The sequence below is a fragment of the Myodes glareolus genome, chromosome 22 (genome assembly GCF_982192425.1).
Source record: "Myodes glareolus chromosome 22, mMyoGla1.1, whole genome shotgun sequence".
Lineage (NCBI taxonomy): Eukaryota > Metazoa > Chordata > Mammalia > Rodentia > Cricetidae > Myodes > Myodes glareolus.
The window spans coordinates 6,592,563-6,615,522 of NC_142047.1; the positions used below are offsets into that span (position 1 = coordinate 6,592,563).

General features: G+C 43.0%; 1 protein-coding gene and 1 long non-coding RNA gene across 8 annotated transcripts in view; one reads left to right on the forward strand and one right to left on the reverse strand.

Moving 5' to 3' along the window:
• The window catches only part of Slc10a7 (solute carrier family 10 member 7), a 228,397-nt gene that overhangs the window by 86,975 nt on the left and 118,462 nt on the right, over positions 1-22,960 (reverse strand). The window lies entirely within an intron of this gene.
• LOC125410640 (uncharacterized) lies at positions 6,368-12,709 on the forward strand. 2 transcript variants are annotated; one of them, XR_007235143.3, is made up of 5 exons: positions 6,368-6,572; positions 7,104-7,153; positions 8,503-8,634; positions 9,691-9,830; positions 12,404-12,709. It is a non-coding gene; the product is annotated as an uncharacterized LOC125410640 (long non-coding RNA). The 2 variants fall into 2 exon arrangements; XR_007235144.3 differs by lacking the exon at positions 9,691-9,830.

The following is a 22,960-nucleotide window of genomic DNA, read 5'->3' on the forward strand; positions in this document are numbered from 1 at the left end:
TCTTATGGTCTCTTTTCCCTTCACTTCCTTGACAGCCTGCCTTCTCTTTCCAAGAAGAGTTTTTGGGCTTAATCAGTATCTTCTCCTGAAACAACGATTCTCAGAGCGGTCTGGGGACCAAAGGGTCCCCTCAGACCTCTGAAGGTCAGAGGGTTAAACATTATCTTCAAGACAACAATAGCAATCACTTTACTTGCGTTTCCCCGTTCGCTGTCTCATATCAGCACACAGTTCTCCAGAAGCTATGTGATGTGTGTGAGATTGCAGCAGATTTACTACAGAAAGGCAGACTTTAACGGTTTGGCACCAAGCCCAAGAGGAGCAGATCTGACAAATGTACAATGATGGCACTCCTTACGAGTTTTCAGTTTTGTTTGGAAACATTAGTCACTTTTCATGGAGTTTGGCATTATTTTTTAAATTAATGCTTTCTAAGTTTTCATTTTAAATAGGATAAGTGCAGCAAGATAACACCCATATAAGCAAAGCTCTCTCTGGTCTCAGCTAACATGATAAATAGGAAGGGGTGCCAGAAAGTTTGAAGACACTGTTCATGATGGAAGCTGCTCACATCTTGGTATGATTTCTTCTAAGTGTCGGCATGAACCTGCCTTCAGAATGAGATGCTGTTAGGAGCATCACTATGGGCACGCAGCAGTGACACAGGTCAGGCAGTCATCGGTGGGGCAATCCAGGCAGAAGAGAGAACAGAAGGAATCTAGGGTGGTTGGTGCACGTTGACCTTGGGCTGGTGTTCAATGCAGTATCTCAAAACAGAGCACTTCCCCCGCTTTCTCTTGTTGCTTAAACTCCGGGAGTTTCCAAGCCAGCCTCCATATCGAAATGCCATCCTTCATTAAAGAGTGCCAGCACATCTGCATGACCTGCTTCTACCTGCCCATCTTAGTCTACTTCTCCCAGTCTCTGTATGTCTCTTCCCAAATGCCAGCTGTGGGTCCTGAATCCATTTTTTTTTGCTGAGCTGTGCTCCCTCCCACCTGCTTCCTGTGGTCAGTGGGGAAGCCTCCCCGCCAGTGCCTATTCCTGCCGAATACACAGGCACACTACCTAGTAGCACGCAGCCCAGTGACAACCTTCTGTTTATTTATGCACCTATCCCACGTGCCGGGAATGCCGCTCAGTGATAAAGTGTTTGCCTACACGCAGTGCCCTGGGTTTGATCTCCTACACAGCAGATCAACAAAACCAACAGAAACTATATCAGATCGCTTTTGTCTGGGCTGAAAGTTTTATGAGGGACCAAGTTTATTTTGTTCTATCTTATATCCTCTGTTTTAGAAATATGCCTCAAGTAGAACAATATCTCAATTGTTGTTTTTGGGATACCCATGTGTGTGCATATGTGAATGCATCTCTCTCTCTCTCTCTCTCTCTCTCTCTCTTTCTCTCTCTGTGTGTGTGTGTGTATGCTCGTGTGTGTAGAGGTCAGAGGTCAATGTCAGATTACTCTTTACCACTCTCCACCTTACTTTCTTCTTCTTTTTTATTCATCTTTTTAAAAAATTACATATGTGAGTGTTTCCTCTGCACGTATGTGTACTGTGCCCACAGGCCAGAAGAGGGCACTGGATCTCCTGGGACTGGAGGGACAGACAGCTGTGAATCACCATGTAGGTGCCGGAAATCTAACCCTGGTCCTCTCCAAGATCAAGGGCTCCTAAACTCGGAGCCACCTCCAGCCCCCACTCTAGATTGTGAAATCAGGAATCTCACGGATTCAGCAAGCCCCGGGGCCAACAAGCCCTAGGGATCATGTATCTGAACACAGGTCATGCTCACACTCAACAACTGGTCCATCTGATCCTAGCCTCCTCAACCAAGTTTTTACTGGCAGGTAGTGTCAGCTAAACATACTGGCAAGTCACTACACATTCTGCAGGTGCGACAGTGTTCTGAATCAAGCCACGGTGTGGTTAATGTTCCCATTAACGGACGACAAAGCCCCTGCACAGATGGCAGCTAACTTGCTCTAAAGCCTGCAGAGCTCCACACTGTGGCTCATTCTCTGATGGATCACAAACAATATGGACTTAGCCATCGTTGATATGGCTGGAATTCAAAATTATTGTTCCTAGAAATCAATGACTAATTTACAAACTCTAAGAGCAATTTGCAAACTGAAGGCGTAATAAGCATGTTGTTTTTAATGCTTGAATGGTGGAATATGTTCTGAAGTTAAACAGTGTTTAAGAGCCATTCTAAACAACAGCCATTTTTTGTGAAGGCTTTACTAGCTGTGCGTTCTGTTTTCTAAAAGGAAAGGGCAATTCAAGAGATGAGGAAAACAAAACCCTTTTCTGGCTATATCAAATTATCAATCTAGGTAAATGTTCAGTACAAGACAGAAATTCTTTGTTCTGTGAAACTGTATTTTGAAAAGGGAATTAAATCAAAATAAAGCAAGAAGTTTAGTTACCACAAAGGGGCTCTCTTTGTATTTGACTTACAATTTTCAGTTATGCTTATTTCCTTTTATGAAGTAGATGATGACCTCAACTTATGGTCTTGTCTACACCTCCCAAATGCTGGGATCACATGACTATGCCACCTCACACTCACGGCTTCGTGCAGACCAGACAGGTTCTTGGTTAATATCCAGAATATACACTGCACAACAAAGTCAAAGTCAAGCACAGCTATAAAGCCTAACAATTTACTATTTACCTGAAAAATTCTAATTATTTTTATGTTTAAAACTCAATTTTATGTGATTTTTGTAATTTTATTCAATAATAATTACAGAACACTGATGCCATGGTGGGCACATGACAAAGGATTTGGAAAATCATGGCAAAGGGCCTTTATGTTTCTACCTTGAGCCAACTTGCAAAAAAGCCATGGCACAAAAAATGGGAAGGCTGGGTACTGGGGACGATGGAAGCCTGAAATGGGTGGCGGCTAACCTGAGACTGAAGGAGTCTGGGTGGCCAAGCAAGGCAAGGCTACAGTGCCAGGAAATGGCTGGAGTGGGGACAGCAAGGAGGACACACAAGAGCCAGGACAGGACTCTCAAGCACAGCACTCATGAAAAGACAACCAGTCCTGCTGTGTAGCATTCTCACCTTTTATAATTAAATTAAAAAGGGCAATTAGATTAGGGGATGATTCAAAGAGCGCTGTCTGGAATCTAACTTTTCTTGCCACATGACATGTGTGTGTATGTATGCACACATGTGTATGTGTGTGTCTGTGTGAGCACATGTGCATGTGGGTGCCATTACCAAAATGTCAGTGAACTCAAAAGCTGAGGAGTGTAAGACAGGCTAATAGAGTTAGCACGGAAAGCCTGGGCAAGCCGTCCAGTGCGGGGCGCTTTGCTCCCTGAGTAATATTTGTAGCCACGGTAAACTTAGTCCTTCTGGAATTGTTGTGAGCAAGGGGCTATGTCTATTCAGAAATAGAAAATTCAAAGGCCGGATCCCCCTCCCCTTCACCACCCATATGGTAATCTACACTGCTATGTGCTGGTGCCGTCTGCTGGGGCCTAGGCCATCAATTATGTATAGAAATGTACAGTTACAGCAGTAGCCAGTGTCATGGGCCTGTCAGGGCTTTCTTAAGAGGAACAAAACCATCTGACTGTGTCCACTCTTGGAAAATCCAGCACAGGTGAAAATGAAGAAGATCCACGGAAAACATGAATAATTTTCAATATACAGACTGACTTTTTATAAGGAATAAATTTAAAGGCACACTTGAAGCTAGAAACAGAATGAGGGTGAAAGCCTTGGGAAAAGACACAATGAAAGGTCCACACTACTCATCAAAGCCACACACTTTAGAATACAAATTCATTTTTCATATATTGAGGAAAATAACAAATAGGGGTCACCAGGCTCCAACCTCTCTGAACCAAGTCCAATGAGCTCTGCATTTACAACAGGGGTAGTCATGTTATTTCAAACAAAATGCCTTGCAATCACCAAGCTGATGGCTACTGGGGTGTGTACTTCATTCTAAATGAATGGAGCGTGTTTCCACACTGACCTGGGAACTCAGGACCGTGAAGATGGACGTGAGGAGAATGCGTTCTCGGCTATCTTATGTCAAACACAGCAGACGCTTTCGCTGGGATTTCAATACATTTATTTCTATACATTGCCGCACAAATGCAGTTACTCCTTCCTCTGCTCGGTAGCCGGGGTAGGACCTGGAGTGCTGTGGATTTAAATGTGGAATGGAGCCTTGGCTCCCTCTCACCACTCACAGAAATGTGCTTGAGAAATTTGGAGAAATTACTTTCTCAGAGTGGAATGAGTTTACAAGCTTCCCGGCAAGGTATCTGACAGATTTTAAACACCTATGAGTCAGTTTTCAAGAAATAGACAGAAAACTAAAGCGTATGAAAAACCATTTAAATTTTCTGGAGCCCCGCTCACACTTCATGGGCACCCTCGATCTTCATCATTTTCTGGACAGAAGCTCTGACTCCTGATTTTTATAGATGATTTGGCTACCATGTAAACAGAGAGGCAGGCAGTGATGTCATCACACACAGGCTAGACTGTGCACTGTAACACTGGGTCACACTTGGTAAAGCTGGAAGCTTACTTAAAATAAGCACCATGATGTCTCAAATGCCTAGGAAAGATGAGAAGGAATTCATTCCCTTATTTTTTAAATTTAAAGTGGGCATAATTTGTTGATCATTTATATAAAGGATAATTTAGCAAACCAGACTTCCACAGTGCAGAAATTCTTGGTTTTTGCAGCTCTGATTTTTTAACAAATGATTTATGCCACTTTGTGCATGAAAAATTCTCATGTATTTTAACTCCTGACCATTAGAGCCATGGCACATTGAGCTGAGAGCTCCTTGCTAGCCTAATGCCTTGAAAAGCATAAAGCTATGGTCTAACACACTGCTTGTCAGACTCACCAAAGCCCACACTGGGGCTCATCCTTACACTTAGTTGAACACTTTGCAAACTCAGAAACTGACTTGAGACCGTTTTGAAAATCTTTGACTATGAATTTTTAAGTTCATATTTTATTAAAACTTGAAATGGGAAGAAAACTTTCAGTTACCTCAGAACCCTGTGAAAGGTACTTTACATGTATTTTTTCAATCTTCAAAAACATATTGGTGGTTGTTGCTCCAAACAGTAAACGGCCTGCCAGGAAGGGTCCTTCCAGCTACTCCATCACTTAGCACTCCGCACACTGGAGATGACTCTGGGGTCCACGTGCCGCCCTTTACTTGACTGTCTCTTATTTGTAAGAGACCATCCCACCCCAACCTTCTTCCTCTCCCAACTTCCATTACCCTAATTCATCTGATGTTTGTCTATAAAGATGGGCACCACCTGACACTATACAGAGTGACTTCAGTTTTCCCCCATAGACTAGTATCTTTTTTAAAAAATCACCGTGCTCTCTTTGTCTACAAAGCACCCAATTGTTTAAAGTAAGTTTCCAGTGGGTTTGCTGAATAAACAAGTATCTAAGACACAGCCGCGGAGCACAGGTTTACACGCATGTCTCTGACGAAAAGCCCTTTCCTAGGAGGCCACAGTTGGTTTACTTTCAAATACAGCACATAAAAGTCTCCAAAAGCTAAAACTGAAAGGAAAGACACATTTTCATAATGAATCCCACACCTCTTATCCCTCTACCAACAGCCTGTAACTGAGGAAAGCTGCTCCACTCAGGAGAGAAATGAGGGGTTTCAGGCAGAGACAGAGTCGGACTACTGCTAAGCGTGAAGTTAGCCTTTCGCTGAGGGATGACCACTGCACGGGGATGGGAGTGAGTGCACGGTTTTGGATGTATATAGTTCTTATTCCATTCATCAGCAAAAATGTGAATCAGATGCTACACATGCGGAAACAGACTCACCGGGCTCTTTCAGTTATCCAGAATTCCTGATAATCTTCAAGCACAGGGACGAATGTAGACTGTGTGTGAGTCACCTGACCCGGGTGCTGGGAACCAAACACGTCCTCTCAGAGCACAGAAAGGCCTCCTAGCCCCTGAGCCACGAAAACAATCTTCTATGAGGAGGCTGAGGAGTGCCATCTGTGACCCGCTTCCACCATGCCCTCCCTGCAATAATGAACTGTACTGTGCCCTCCAATTATGCGCCAGCATAAGCCTTTCTTAAGTTGCTTTTTTTCAATAGCAACTTTGATGTCAGTGACAAGGAAGTTAATGCATGCATTTCCCAGGTATAAATAAAAGTAGAAAGATTTGCAGCAGCATCTTGAGGCATCTGAGAGCAGTAATTGGGTCACAGATAACCACGCCCTCTCCTCCAGCAGTCATTGGGTCACAGATAACCACGCCCTTTCCCCCAGCAGTCATTGGGCCACAGAAAACGACCCCTTCTCGAGATGAGTCCCACACAACGAAGGGAGCAGCATCTCAGGAGAGCATGGAGAACATGTCTTCCAGAACTGGGAGGCCATTAGGAGCCTTGCTCCTTCTCAGAGGCTAGGAGAGAAGAGGTTGCGAGCAGAGGCTACAATAGGAACGAGTGTGAGCTCCCTCAGCTCTGCAAAGATTCAAGCTTTCTCACAAGTCAAGCAAGACAAAGAAGAATGCTGTCTCAGGTCTCTGACCATGCCTCCAGAGGCAGAGGGAGATTCAGGAGCCAAGGCTGCTGATTTTCTTTAAGAATCAATGGTCAAGCCCACTTTGGAGTTCAATGCTGGGAGTTGATCCCATAGCACTCCCACGAGAATAGCCATTCTCAACCTTCCTCATGCTGCGATCCTTCAATACTGTTCCTCATGCCGTGGTGACCCCCAACCATAGGATTATTTTAGCTGCTAATTCATAACTGTAATTTTGTTACTGTTATGTATTGTAATGTGTACCTGATACCCAGGATGGCCAATCTGTTACTCCCCTACAGGTTGAGAACCACTGCACTAGGGAGTCAACCTTTAGGAGGTGTGCAATGAGGACATCGAGGCCCGAAGGCAGCGGAGTATGAGACCCAGACTGTACCCACTCTCCTCCAACTCTTCCCTCTCCTATGTGGCTAACCTGACAGGGACAAAGACTGCTTCAAGAAGGGAGAAGAAGGGAAGCAAGGACAGGAAAAAACCAACAACACAATTTTCTTTTCCATATTGCAGATTACTGGTTGAGCAGACGTGGGAAAGGAAGAGGGGATGTTTTCAATTGGGTAAGAGATTGAAGCAACACTAGACTGAGCTAGCATTTTGTTTCTTGTGTATGAAAGCACATAAAGCTTTACATATATACCATTTATCATGTACCATATGCAGTTCTACTCAGCCAATCACCACCACTCAGATCCAAGCATACCAGCACCCCAGAACATTCTAGTGCTCTGGGAGGATCCTTGGCACTCCTTTCCAGTCATCAACCCACCATGCCAACAACACCTGGCTTTTAGCACAACTGAATTTGAATTGCTCTAATCTTGAAATTCATATGCACAAAATCGCACCCATGAACCCTTCTGTGTCTGCTTCTCTCCACAGCATGACTTCTGAGTAACAACTGTGGCTTTGTGAGAAAGACAAAGAGCTCACTTTTTCCCAGTTTCCATTGTGTGATTATACTGAAATGAATGAATCAATGAAATTTATGCCCTGGCAATGATGAAGCATGCTTGGGCAGCCTGTATATGGCGGTTCTGTTGAACTTGTCCATATTGGGTTTCATGATCTAAGTTGATGAGGACGACTGACCAGGTCTCTTCCTCAAGAGGGCACCAGATCTCATTACAGATGGTTGTGAACCACCATGTGGTTGCTGGGAATTGAACTCAGGACCTTTGGAAGAGTAGGCAGTGCTCTTAACCACTGAGTCATTTACTTACTCCTTTACTAGCAATGAACATGAGGTTTTCCACTGTAGTTTATTTGTTAAAAGCTGCTATAAATGTTCCCGTCTCTTGTTGGATGCACACATCCACTGTAATGGGCACATATCTCAAAGAGGAGTGGCTAACCCTAAAGCAGCTATACACTGAGCACAGGCAGACCTGCCAAGTGAGTATCCAGAGGCCCTGACCCACCCAGGCCCGTTCTCACGGGCAGCGCCTGGGAATTCCACCTGCTGTGCATGTACACTGTATCTGTTATCAGTGATCCTACTCAGAGGGCTCATTCTCATGGAAAGGTGTCTCACTGCACTTTAATGCTCATTTTTCTAATTAATTACGATAACAAACCTCTTTTCCTAAGTTTATTGAATATTTGAATCTTTTCTGGGTATATTTGAATCCTTGATTATTTTTGTTAACTAGATTATCTAGTTTCTATTGATTGTATGAAGTGTTTCTATTGCTTGGGTACAAATCTTTTGCTGGGTAACTGAAGAGGAATGTCCGTACTCTGAACATCTTCTGGAGCATTGGGGCTTGGGAAAGAACATTCTAATCCTCACGAGCTGGAGCTGACGGGTCTTTTCACAGACAGCTGTGTTTCAAGTGGACTGGATAGTTTAATTCTGAAGAATGACTAGGGCCAATAAATTCATTCTGAATTTTTTTTTCCAAAAAAGGAGTATTTGGCATTGTGAAGCAGATGCAAAGAGATGCTAAGGAATGATGGGAATCCTGCCTTCTACTCACACCCCACTGGCTCCTGCAGTAAATCAGCCAGGCTCAATGGGCAGCAAAGATTCACCTGTGAAGTAAGTATATCATGTCTTTTTTTTTTTTTTAATGATCAAGTCCCCTCCTGAGTATGACACACCTGATTTATCAGGCAAGTTTATTATGATATGACATGGCTCTGTGGAATCGGAAACCTTCCCATTACAGAATATATGTTGAGTGCCCTAGGGCAATCTACACGAAGATGTATTTCTCTTATAATTAGATTTTCTTAGGCATGGTATTTGCCATTGGAATTGGGGTGTCTTTGTGGAGGGAAAAAAAGAATCTGCAGCTCCTCTGACTACCTCACAACATCTTGTTCATATCCACAGCATCAAGTTTCCATGGCTGTGCTACAAGGTCTGATTTGGATTTGGAATCTGTTTTTCTCTATCCACCAAATGCCCTCACACTAGGAATCTGTTTTTCTCTGTCCACCAAATGCCCTCACACTAAAATCCAGGAGCCATCTTTGGTCCCCCTCCCCCTTGAGCTGTTTCTATTTCTAGTAACTCACCAAGCATTTGTCTCTTTATGATTACTTGACATAAACATTTTTTTTCGTTTTTACTGCCGCTGCCTTCCTTATGATAGTATTATTTCTCTTCTTAAATCACTGCATCAGCCTGGTTTCCAGTCCTCCAGCCTAGCTAGGATCCATGTGTTCAATTCTCACTCCAGCATTCATATGACAGTTAAGATGAACTTGAAAACAAAGGCAATACTTAACTGTCTATATTGCTCCACAGTGTCAGGGTATAATTACACCTCACGTAGTGTTGGTCCATAAAAATATTAATTGGGTAGACTGAGCCAATGACCAATGGAAGTTGTTGTGTGTACCCCAACCCCAAGGCTGAGAAAGTATTTTCTGTTTACCTATAACAAAGTAAAAAATATGCTTGGTACATAACCAGAGTGGACTAGGTTACAGTGGAGAGTGTTGTGGAGTACTAGCTGAAGATGTGCTACATTTGTTTATGCTGTGGATATTTGTTTAATGAGGCAAAGATGTGTATCTCTGTGAAGCTGTGTTACTTTGCTCGCCTAAAACACCTGGTTGGACTACTAAAGAGCTGAATGGCCAATAGCTAGACAGAAGAGGAACTGGCGGGGCTGCCAAGAAGAAAGAATAAATAAAAGGAGAAAAAGTGAAAAGATTGAGGACTGAGAAGAGGAGAGAGGACATCGGGGCAGCCACTCAACCACCCAGCCAGACACGGAGTAAGAGGTAAAGAAAGGTATATAGACTAGAGAAAGATAAGAGCCCAGCAGCAACAGATAGGATAATTTAAGTTACAAAAAGCTGGCTAGAAACAAGCAAAGCTAAGGCTGGGCATTCATAAGTAAGAATGAGTCTCTGTATTTATTTGGGAGCTGGGTGGCGAGCCCCTCAAAGAATATAAAGAGTGAAAAACAAAACAAAACAAAAACCCAAGCAAACAAAAAACAAAACCAAAAACAAACCAACTGAGTTTGATAGACTTGATTAAAGTGAGGTGTCCAAATCAAAGGCAACAAAATGGCTGGTTTGCTTTTCTCAGTTCCCAGCAAGTGCACACTTCAAGGAAAACAACCACCACCAATTCCACGTGGAAGCCTCTTCCTTTGATTTTCTGGCTGAGTGAATATTTGCACACCAGGGTCCCACCCACAGTGTGGGGATAGGTCATCAAGTTGCCAGCACAGGAAAAGACAGGTTTAAAGAATGGTTTACACTGTTGGGATATTTTGGGATGAACCCTATTACAGAAGGGGGAAAGCCATGGCTTCACAAGATTTCTACAGAACTGACAGCGACTACTCAAAGGACTGGTGCTCCCGAAGCTCTGTAAACCAGGCTTCTCACTGAGTACACTCCCATGAGTTTGTCCAGTGATCAGCTGTCCTTGTACTCTCCAACAGCATCGGGTGAGGCAGACCATGCAGAAGCACAATGGCTAACTCGGGGTACCAACTTAAGTTAGGAGAGGGCCATGAACTGACCAAAGTGGCAAAAGAATCTATAATTCTAACTCCAGTCATGGTATGTAAAGATCACATCATTACACCTTAAAATTGGGTAACATATGGCACAGAATCTAGAATACTGTTTGTTAATGATATCTTTTATAGTCCTAGAACAAGACAACAAAACTAAATTCTATCTTATATAAATATTGAAAACCATCAGTAATGCTATGGACTGAATTTTTCTTTTTCTCTTGAATTTTTTAAGAAAGTGTGTTGTTATGTAGCCCAGGCTACCCTGGGATTCATTATGTAGCCCATGCTGGTCTTGATAGTACAGCAATCCTTGCCTGCACAAGGTGCTAGGATTGTAGGTGTGAGCTACCATGCCTGCCTTTGAACTTGAACTTTTAACTTTTACTTGGGCACTTAAGTTGATGAGACATGGTAACTCACTTATATAATTTAAGAATCACAATGTATATGTTGAAATATTAATTTGGGAATAGTGGCTAATTTTATGAGTTATCTTTGAGACTAAAAGAATAGCTACCAGAAGTTTAATAAATTAGAACTGTCTTACTACTGATGAACAGAACAATCAACCATTGTACTTAATGGTGAGGGAAGAGTGCTGGTTGTTACATTATCATGGTCTGCAAGTACTGCCAAGGTTGGGATGGGGGAGGCAGAGGTATGTGTGTGTAAGAGAGTGTATGTGAATGAAAGTAGGTGTGCAGGAGTGTATATGTGAGTATGTAAGAAAGTGTATGTGTGAATGTGTATGAAAGAAAGTGGGTGTAAGTGTATATCTGAGTGTGTAAGAGAATGAGAACACGCATGTGCATGTCTGTGTCTGTGTATGTCTATGTGTGTTGATTTATTTAACTGGAACAATGTATCAGGTACTCAAACCCTGGAGCCAAACAGATTGATTCTGAGCTGAGTTCCTTTAGTACTTGGCCCTGGGAGTGAGCATAAGCCGGCTGCTTAGCTGCCTCTGCCCTTTGCAGCAGAAGCTGGCTAACAGTAAGGGCACTGTTCAGCATGCACATAAGCACACCTTGGGGGACTGGGGAAGGAGACAGAGCTCACAGCCAGCCTTGGGTAGAGAAAATAAAGATGACATCCCACCTCCACCGCTCCCCCCACCACCCCGCACTACCCCTGCCACCTCTCTTTTAAAAGGTGGATAACAGGTTTCCATCTCTTGTTCCAAACTCTTGGTGCCAGATTAAGTCTCAAATCTGTCATACTTGCGAAAGGACATAGGGTAAATAGCTGTGCCAGTGGGGTCTGTAGAAGTGCTCACGATCACCACAGCAACATAGACTCTATTCACTTATTGAAACAGAAGACAGCCAAAGTGTGTCATCCCAGGTCGGACGGTGGCCTGACACAAACATGTCTGCTTTTGTCCTTGGTTTCCAGAAATGTGCAGCTTCCACATGTGGCAAAGCAGGGGTCCTTACTGTACGTGACAGCTCTAAGTCTCTGCGTACAGAGAGCTCACAGCACTGTAATTTGCACGTTGGTGCCACAACCATCTCGGTCCACAGCACTGGTTCTGAAGGACTAGAAAACTCGCTGAATCGTTACAAGTGACAGTGGCTGACTGAGGGGACTCTAAGTGACCTTATCTCAAAGTCTACACTTTCCGTGTTTTTAATAAAAGATAACGGGCTACCTTTTAAATAAGACCACTTTGAAAAGAAAATACTTTGCTTCATTTGGAATAATTTATATTCTTAATTCATCATACTTCCCACTGAATTCTTCGAATACTGCCGTTTCCTCTGTGACACAAACAAAGTCTCTTCTCAGTTTCTGATCCTAGAAATGCTCTCTTTCCAGGCAACTCTTCCACACTGCATAAAACTCCAATTCAAGTTTTATATAATTCGGATTCAGATGTTTTCCTCTCCGCCCTACTGGAAAGCAAGGCGCATTTTGCTCCTTATGGTGCAGCTCATCTGTAACCGTGGCCTCGATCCAAGCTCGTGGGAGAGCACATGTGTAAAGCTGTGAGCGGTTAGAGAGAGCAGGAGCACCAAGATCAACGCTGGAACGTCCCCTGCATTCTCCTAACAGCTATGCTTTCTGTTTCCATGAAAGGGCATTTTAAAATGCTAATAAAACTCTAGAAGAAGATCAACAAAACACCAGAGAGAAACCACCCTTTGGTGTTTCCGCTACTGTTCTATACGGTCTGCACTCAACGGTGTCGTGGGATGCGTGGACACAACAGCCGCTGCTGCATGCAGCTGGTAAGCAGGGAAAGGTGGCTACTGCAGCGGAGGAACCAAATTCCCCATTTATTTGATTTTTAAATTAATTTAAATTTCATTAGCCACATGTGGCTACTTACTCATAGATTAGATAGCATAGGTCCACAAAAGCGCAATTGTCTGTGAAGTGCTTCTCAGTGGGGACACGGGACACTAGCTCTACTTTAAGACTATTTGTAATGTTTTCCATGTAATAACATTTGAGAGATTCTTTTTTCTCCAGTCTTCCTTGAAAAGAACATTTAAAATACAAATTAGTCAGAGCCCCTGTGACTGGCTGGCTCTGCCCCACTGTGTCGCCATGAAGGGGTTGACTAAAGAAGCCAGCCAGGGTTTTACCACACATCATTCTCTTTGCTCACTGGTTCCTGAAGCTCAGCTCTAATCCACCTTACAAATTATGTCTGATAAATAAATATCCACAAAGTGGCTTCAAGTAGTCAAGCATTAAAAAAAATAAAACAATAGCAAAACTACACAACTGTTAATAAATGAAGTATCAACCAAAGAATACTGCACACGACAAAAATAACCTAAAGGTCTATCACAGTACCACACACTCTCTCATCAATCCATAACTCCACTTCAGCATGCTCAGGACTTTACTCACAGTTTGGAAAGATCCGGAAAGCTCTGTTTTGGTATTTGTTATGCCATAGCTCACAATTAACACTGCCAGGCTCCTTTCTAATCAATTATTCGTTAAGATGTCTAGCATTTCTTTGGAGGCCCTTACCTCGACATCAGAATGGTTTCAGAGATGACAAATGTGTGTACTTTTCAGAATAAAAAGACTTTAAGCACGTTTTAAAACTAAATGAGAGAGAACAAGGGCAAGAGATGAGAAAGCAATCCTTTTAGTCAAAGCGGAGCTTCCAGCGAGCTGCAGGCAGCACACAGCATGAGAGGATCTGGTCCTGAAAGGGCCCACGTGCTGACAGCTGAGGAGGAGTTTGAAAGCTGAGCGGTACAAAAGCTGTCAGTGGTGCTGTGACAACGTCCCTTAGCCAGAGCTTACTAAAATCTCCAAAGCTCCTGGCGACCACGCAGGTGAAATAAATCCACCCAGTCTTGGACACTGAATTAGCATGCTACTCTTTCTACAAAGATAGTAACCCTGCACGGAAGTGACTGTGTAAGCAAACAAAAGACCATCCTGCCCAGCCTTGAACTCGACAACAGGATAAACCTTAAAGACACAGGATATATTCACTGCTTTGGCCCTCCTTTCTGAAGAAAATGACGATACTAAAATGGTGGTATATACCATCATTTTAAGAAGTGTATCCACTTTGTGTTGTGGGAAGTCCTACAAATGGACAGTCTGCCCAAAGGTTTAATATTTACACACTCACACTCACAAGTCTCGGCTGACAGTATTGCCTCAGTGCCGGTGAGTCTCAGCTTTAAGTGAATCGAGGTGTGTAAATTATCTTGGTTTGCTTTTGAGGACCTGCAGCACCTCTCAGGGGCTGTCACTTACTGGCCAGCGTTCTGGAATACTCATCACTTATGATTTGCACCACCAAAATGAGAAAGCCAGCCACGGTGGGCAGGACTGTGGCTCACACACGCTTCAGATCAGGGATGCAGACGCCTGGATTTCAGTCGCCCTGCTACTCTTAGTGCTGCCTGTGTGAGCAAAGCAGTCAGCTCATTTCCTTAAGCGTCTTTCTCCTCGGTATCACAGGACAACAGTTCTGTCCTTCAGTGTTAGCATTTGTGTATGCCAATTACACAGTGCAGCACTTTGGTTAACATTGCTCTTGGCCTTTTTGGACAGGCATCTGAAATAACAGAACAGTTCCACTTTTAGACTTCTGCAATCAAGGCAAATGCAGAGAGGAGATTAAGAAAATGAGATTACCTTCAATGTATATTTTACACACGTGTATGTGTGGTGTGTGTATACATGTTCACGTGTGTGGGTGCATATGCATGCATGTGGAGGCCAGAGGCTACTGCTCTCCACTTCATCTATGTCAGGAAGGAGGAACCTAGAGCTCACTGATTCTGCTAGTCTAGCGAGCCAGCCCATCCTTGTGACCCCTTGTCCCTGCCTCTTAAGCCTGGGGTGATTGGTGGGCTTTCATGGAGGTGTTGGGGATCTAGACTCTAGTACTCATGCCTGTCTGGCAAGTCTTTATCCACTGAGCCACCTCCCCAGATCTTCACTGAATATGTCTTTACTGGCAGGTCAATTCTTGTGTCAGAACGATGTCTCCATGAACTTCCACCTTGAGGTTCCTACACTATGAGGGCTCTCCAGCAGATAAATAAGGGTTACCATAAGGATTGATTACTGATGGAGCATAAACTGAGTAATGGAAGAGGCATTATCTTTAATGTTACAGTGAGTGATTATTGCATAGCATATCTCAGGAGCCTTAATATGAACCTATCTCACAACCATCAATCACATTCAGTTTTCACTTTCCAATGCTAATTACACAGTGCAGCACTTTGGTTAACATTGTTCTTGACCTTTTTGGACAGGCATCTGAAATAACAGAACAGTTCCACTTTTAAACATCTGCAATCAAGGCAAATGCAGAGAGGAGATTAAGAAAATGAGATTATTTATGACAGAGCCAACGATACTGCTAAGCATACAGCGTTAACTGTATGGACCGCTGATGCTGTACTGCTAAGCACACAGCGTAACTGTATGGACCGCTGATGCTGTACTGCTAAGCACACAGTGTAACTGTACAGATCACTGATGTTGTATTGCTAAGCACACAGTGTAACTGTACGGATCGCTGGTGAGGTACTGCTAAGCACACAGTGTAGTTGTATGGACCGCTGATGTTGTATTGCTAAGCACACAGCGTAACTGTACGGATCGCTGGTGAGGTACTGCTAAGCATACAGTGTAGTTGTATGGACCGCTGATGTTGTATTGCTAAGCATACAGTGTAACTGTACGGACTGCTGGTGCTGATGCGTCCCAAAAGCATCAAGTCTGAAATGAAAGTGGACTGAAATCTGAAGAAAAGGTTAGCCAACCCAATTTAATCAAGATAAAGGCACCAAAAATAATTTGCAAAAAAATTTCCTTCATGTGTTTAATAAATACGTGTCAGAATAAACAAAAATCACAGAGACTGAAAGTATTTTTTTAAAAAATCAATTAAAATAAAGTCACAGGGCATGTTGGAGAACTATTTCTGGCAGTTCTTTGATATAATGTGGTTAGTACTTCTCCTCAGTCAAATTAACACAGTTTGCCACTGTAGATTTACAGTCACAGCCCCACGCTCCCAAGAGGCCTGGTCTAAGAACCAGAGAAGGAGGTCCTTTAAGCCTTGGAGTAGTCTGGCCCTCTCCTCAGTACACAAGAACGAGGAGATCATGCTTCACAACTGACTTTGCAATTGGAAACTAGACTATGTGTGCATTTGTGTCAATGGACATGCTGTCCCTCGCTGGTCTACCCACTCCTATCGTGTGCTCCCTGCCACACTGCTGACTGAAACACGCTCAAACAAGCTGGTGTCAGCTCCTGTCTCTTAAGCGAGTCCTGAGCAGGCTGGCCAGGGCTTGAGGTCTGGTGAGAACTGTCAGTGTTTTCCCTTCACCTGCCAGGCACAACGAAAGGAACACAGAATTCTCAAGTGTGCAAAAGCAGTCTCAGATTCACCTTTTCTCACTCCCATCCTCCTTCACAGAGCTCTGGGTACTTCCATGGAAGAAAACTTGGGTTTATAAAAAGAAAACATTATTTCAAACCACTCTTGTTATTCAGATTCGTCTGTTTCCTGCTTTGGTTTGCACAGGGAGCGTCACTTGGATCCTAGTTGGTATTTTGGAGGTTGTAGGGCTTTGGGGAACAAAGGACATAGCTGTAAGAAATAAAGAATCAAAGATTGGGTCTTGAGGGTTCCAGGCCACCCCCATTTCTAGAGCCACTTTCTACTTCTTGTTCTGACAAGGAGTGAAGAAGCCATGTCACAAGCTACTGCCACCAGACTGTGATGTCCTGCCCCACACCTCCGTTCCAGTCATATTTACCCTTCAGTCTGCTTTTCCCTGGAGCTGTTTCTTTCAGGTATGACGTGTGTGTGTTGTGTGCATGAGTGTGTGTGTGTGTGTGTGTGTGTGTGTGTGTGATGTGCGTGAGTCTGTGTCACAGTTGCAAGAGAAATAAATACTCATCTTTCCAAACACTTACTTAAAAGGAAAGAAAGAAAGAAAGAAAGAAAGAAAGAAAGAAAGAAAGAAGAAAAAGATAAACAAAGTCAGTGAGTCATATCATGGCCAGAGAAAGATAATCTAGCAATTGACAATTTGGCCACTTTCCTGTTAACTTGAGAAGTAATCTGTGTACTTTGCAGGAAGAGAAAGTCAAGACGAACACATATATGGATAGCATGCTTAACATTGTCTTAAAAAAAAAAAGTCCTCATGGTGCAGGAGAATTGTCTGTATTCTGTCAATCTGTTTATTTTGAATAAACACTGATTGGCCAGGCAGGAAGTATAGGCGGGTCAACCAGACAGGAAGTAGAGTTGGGGCGATGAGAACAGGAGAATGCTAGGAAGGAGGAAGCCCATTCCTCCGACTCCTGCCCAGACTCTGAAGAGGCAAGATGTGAGCTACCTTGCTGAGAAAAGTACGAAGCCATGTGGCTAACATAGATAAGAATAATAGGTTAATATAAGCTACAAAGGCTGATAAGTAGCCTGAGCTAATGGACCAATCAGTTTTATAACTTACGGAGATCTCTATGTGATTTTTCTTTGGGGCTTGCCGGCTGTGGGGTACTGGGTGGGACAGAAACCCCAACAAGCGGGTCCCTTTGTGCTACATTCTCAGACTTAGGTTTTGAAAGAAACTCAGACTTTCCTTACCAAACGCTTTCCTTCATACACACGCGCGCGCGCACACACACACACGCACTTGTTCTGAGTTAATTTCGCAGTCTTCATTTGTTATCTTACAATGCAGCACAAATGTGATGTGACACAAGTAGAGAGTCATAGGACAGAATAAAGGCATGGGAATCTACTTCCTCCACCTACAGAGGAACTCTAGAGACAGGCACCCCCTTAGTTACCTTTACTGGAACTATGCCAAAGCCCCTGACAAAAGCAACCTGAGGAAGGAAGGGTTTATTTTGGCTCAAAGTTTGAGAATGCAGTCCATCATGGTGGTAAGAGCCTGAGGAGGTGTGGAGAGACAGGAGACAGATGCTGGTGCACACCTCACTTCCATATTTAATTCAGTCCAGCCCATGGAATGGTGCAATTCACACTTAGGGTGAGTCCGCCTGTCCAAATTAACCAAATCTAGAAACTTCCTCATGAGTATAATCAGAGATTAGTATTCTAGGTGATTATTATTATAGTGATAATGCTAAGCATCACACTCATTAAAATCTCTTTTCTTATATTTATTTTCATATGCATGAGTGCTTGTCTGTGGGGGTCAGAAGTGCAAGACGGACTCTCTGGAACTGGAGTTAAAGATTGTTGTGGAAACATGAGTGCCAAGATAGAACTCTTCTCCAAGACCAACAAGTGCTTTTAACCACTGAGCCAGCTCTCTAGCCACCACCATCTCACTCTTGAGTTTCACTGAACTCACTTGCATCATAGATGGGTTATTGTTTTATCTTACAGGGTACTGCTGGCAAGTGCTTAGTAAATATCCGTCTTCTTTGTTTCTTGCAATCGAAGCAAAGAACATTTTAGCTCCTATGTAGTGAGGATAGTAGAAGGGGGTCAAAGACACAGAACGACACTGGCTTCCAGGGCTGAGTGGGGTTTTAGCAGAAGACGATAGCAAGTAAGGGATTCATAGTGGAAGAGCTTCACGAGAAAACAAAATGGAATTACAAGTTGTATGTGGCATATTTCAAAGCAGCAGACTAGGCTAAGACCAACAACTCAGCCCAGGAGTTTTCACTGTAGTGTTATGGAAGGAATGCTACTGAACTAATATAAAACTAAGACACACTTTTGTCTCAAAGACAAAAAATTTTGCTCACTGACCCTAACCAAAGCAGTCTTTATCTTAGGGCATCCAAGAACTTCTGGAACACAGGAAAGAGAATGCCTTTTATGGGGAGAGAAAAGAGTGGGTATCAGTCCTTGGGAGGAAGGCAAGATCCAGTGCTAAGACAAAAGATCAATATTTAAGAGCTTGTCACTTTCCTTAAGGCATACAAGGTATAAGGATGTTTTCTTATGCCAAAAGGGGCCGAGAGCTAGCTACCAATAATTTATCAGGGTACTCCCCCACTTAACCAGAGAGATTATTGTAGTCTTCTGTGTGTGTCTCTTTGCCTCTCTCTCATTAGCTCTTCTTTTCTCTCTTGGTTTACAAAAACACGAGGAAATGATACAAATATTCTGGACTTTAACCAAAACATAATTCACAACACAGTTTTTTTTTTTTTTCTGAATCCATGGACGCTGACGCATATAAATAAGCACCATTTCTTTTCACCCAAGCGGAGCTGCTGGCCAGGGAACCAAGGGCAGAGAGGCTGAAGGGCTTCAAGACTCTCCAGAGAAGACATTAGCTTGCTTTGCAGTGCCACATCTATGTCACAGAGAACATGGACAAAGAAAAGGTGTCCTAGCCATTTCATTTTGCAATGGTGGTATGGCACATTTGATATCTAGCCTGCAGACTTCTTGGTGATGAGAATAAAATGTAGTTTAGTGAACTACAGAGAATACAAAGTGAGGTTGAGAAAATACCAAATCAAAAAGGCCCAAAATCATCAAACGAAGCAGCATGTGGTTGACTCATATCTGGATTTGTGAGGGGATCACAGAGTTCACTGTACCCAACTGACTGCATCAGCCTGTCCTTGGCAACAGAAAGCCCAGTGGGAAGGCTGATGATAGAAGATCAGATAATCTGCAAAGCAGATAATCTGCTACTCAAAATGGAGCATTAGAACAGTCTAGTCGACCACCTGAGCCCCCATAATATACCATTTCCAGCCTACAGTCAGAGCCTCTGAGACTATTGACCCAAGCCCAGAGGCAGCATGAAGGCTCACAATTAAAAGGCTTTGACCCAACTTCTGACCTCAATGTTTGCTTCCTGTGGAGACTGTCTGAACTGGCCTAACAGAATCGCAGAGCTTAGGAATAGTGCCCAAATTACTTCCGTTTTACGGTCCCACTCACCAAACCATTAAGGCCGTATTTGCTGTTCAACAGCTCAAGACAGTCCACATCCATCAGTATTTATAGAGAGTTATGCTGTTCCCAGCAATTACCCCTTACTCCTGTCAAAAGTGAGGTTTTAATTCAGACACACTTTGGCAGCTTCTAAAAGTGTTTATTGTAGCAGATTCATCAGGAGCCTTGGCGAGACCGTCAGCACAAACACATCCTTGGGAAATGAGATTGCCAACAGGAAAGTTACCATCTTAGTTCTGCGACTGTTGCAGATGGTGGAATTAACTGCATTCAATATTAAGATAGCGAGCCTAAAAGGAATTTAGAAATATATATGTACCTACATATGCAGAGATGTATATAATAGCAATTAATGAAAAATGCTATGAACTTGAAAAAGAACAATGAGGAATATATGGGGGATGGATAAAGGAAAGGGAAAGGAGAAATGTAATTATATTATAATCTCAAAAATTAAAAAAAGAAAATAACCTGTCATTTAATTGCCTATGAGGCTGAATAACTGAGAAGCTCAGAGAGGTGAGAAATCAGCTTCCCTAAGGGGCAAAGTTCCAAACTGGATAAACAGCTAGCTGAAAGAAAACAGTATGTGTGAGATTTCAGTGCTAACTGTAGAGTCCCTTGCTCCACACTAACGCACCCACTTCTCTATCGTTCACTCTTCCCAAAGGGCCTGCCAGCAGGAGGCGGCATTCTTCTCCAGTCCGTCTCAGAATTCTACCAGCTGAGCTTTTAGGATTCCTAGCTAAGGGATGTGAAGTTCTTGAGAGTTTCAAAGTGGCCTGGCGCTTGAGAGATTATACAGTTCAAAGTTCACTCAGTGATTCATGACTCACAAATAGCTGTCACCGTCAACCTGCTGTGGGGGTGAGAGATAAGATGAGAAAGCGAGCAGAAGAGAGCCGACGTCCTGCTTCCCACTGGGAAAGAAGCTTCACATACAAGTAGACCATTGAGACTAAAGCTGCACAAACAAAATTCATTTGAAACCAGCATGTCTTAGTTTTCATTTCTCTGAGCCAGTCTACAGCCCTATCAAAAGGAGAACAAAATCGACAGCTACTAAAAACTAAGGAGGAAAGGCCGTTTCTTCTGAGTACATGTGAGTCTTCAACAGAGGTACACAGGCTGCCTCAGCACTCTGCATTGGTGACCAGTGACACAGTGCCGCTAGACTCACGACCGTATACTTAACGTTACAGGAAGATAAGTACAGGGGGTCTAGGAAAACAGAATTCTGCTATTTTCAGCTACTTACTATCAATGTGTAAAACACTATCTTTAAGTAATGTATTTTACTTGTTTTCAAACTGGAGAGATCCTGCCTCTATTTATTTTTAGTTTTAAAAATAACCCAATTCACCACATGTAGCTAGCTCCAACCCCACACATGAGTTCTGAGTACCTGCTACACATAGGGCACTAAACTTGCTGGGGCAGAAGGCTGCACAGAGATTACATCATACATTATATATCATAGTGTGAGATGCAGGAAATCTGGTGTTATGTTTTGAAGCAAATCCGTCTGATTCCAGTAGTCAATGATATAAGCAACAATTTTATAAACGGGTATCTCTATATTACGATCATTATGATTGTTGCATTGTAGAGTTTTTCTAGTATCTCTATGCTTTCCCTTTTAAACTTAATTAATACTTTAATGAAGGAATCAAATATTTACTTACAAAAGCATAATGTAGCATTGTTTATTTTAATTTCTATAATCTCAGAGAATAGATAAGGTACACAGTTATAGACCTGAGCACTTATTATTTCAACAGTTTCACAATCTCTTGTGTGAAGAAATCCTGCCTACCACTTCATCAAAATTTTCAATCTGTCAGACCATTCATTTGTAGTGAGAATTTTGCTACACAGACAGAAGCAGGTTCTGGAGGAACTGAACTTCATACATTCTCGTGGTTCTGCTTAAAGAATGGAATTTAAATTAGTTTCAGACCTTAGGAAGGGCCTGTGCAAATGAAGCCCCTTCATTAGCTTCTGAGGAAATCTGCCTCTGCCTGTCAGACTTGTAACCAACTTCCATTCTGGGAATGATGTAAAACAGAGCAACAAATATCTGAAATTTAAGTCAGAGCGGAAACATATTGCCCTTAAAGTTAATTATAAGAGCTGTGTGGTCATTTGTGTAATTGAACCACCAAGGAGCCCCCAGAAAACACTATACCATCACCATACGCAGTGTCAGGAGGAGGCACAAGGTTAATCACTCATTTCCACTTTCCATTCGTCTCAATTACTGCTATGGGATGCTTCAATTAGTCATTCCCTCTCTTTCCTGGGATAGGCAGAGACTAGAGATAACTCATCCCAAACAGACTCTACAGTTTGAACCCTTCCGCTCGCCAGCGAAGCATCCTTACTGGAGGGAGACAAGCACGATCTGCTATCCCCACTCTGCAGCCTGTCACTGCCGCTCTCTCATCAGACAGAAGCCATCCATCTCCAGGGAAGCCAGTACTTCTTTTCCCTTCCCCCAAAGGAGCAAGTTCTGTCTCTACCACATACTTGCCCCAAGACAGCTCTAGGCAATTGCTCTTAAAAACTGCCCTTGGATGACCCCTCTGGGAGCCAGCCCCTAAGATCCTCCTCACCTAGGCCGCATTCACAGCTCTCCTTTCCACCTGTCAACTTCCGATTCTAAAGTCTACAAAAGCATGCACTTCAATGACTCTTTAAGAAGTTATTTGTGGGTCAATGATTTATAGAACATTACCCTCGAATAATGATTTCTAAATTCAGAAAAAAAAGCAAAATGTTTCCCATCTTTCTAAATTCATGGTATAATAAAGAATTCTAATCCAGCAAGGGCTTTGGTTATGCTTCTACCTTTGCAAAAACACAAGCATGTGAGTCCCACCACACCACGGAGACACCCTCTGTGTGCGTCTAGCAGCATGGCAAAAGTGGCATTAGGAACAGTACAGATGGCCTTCCCA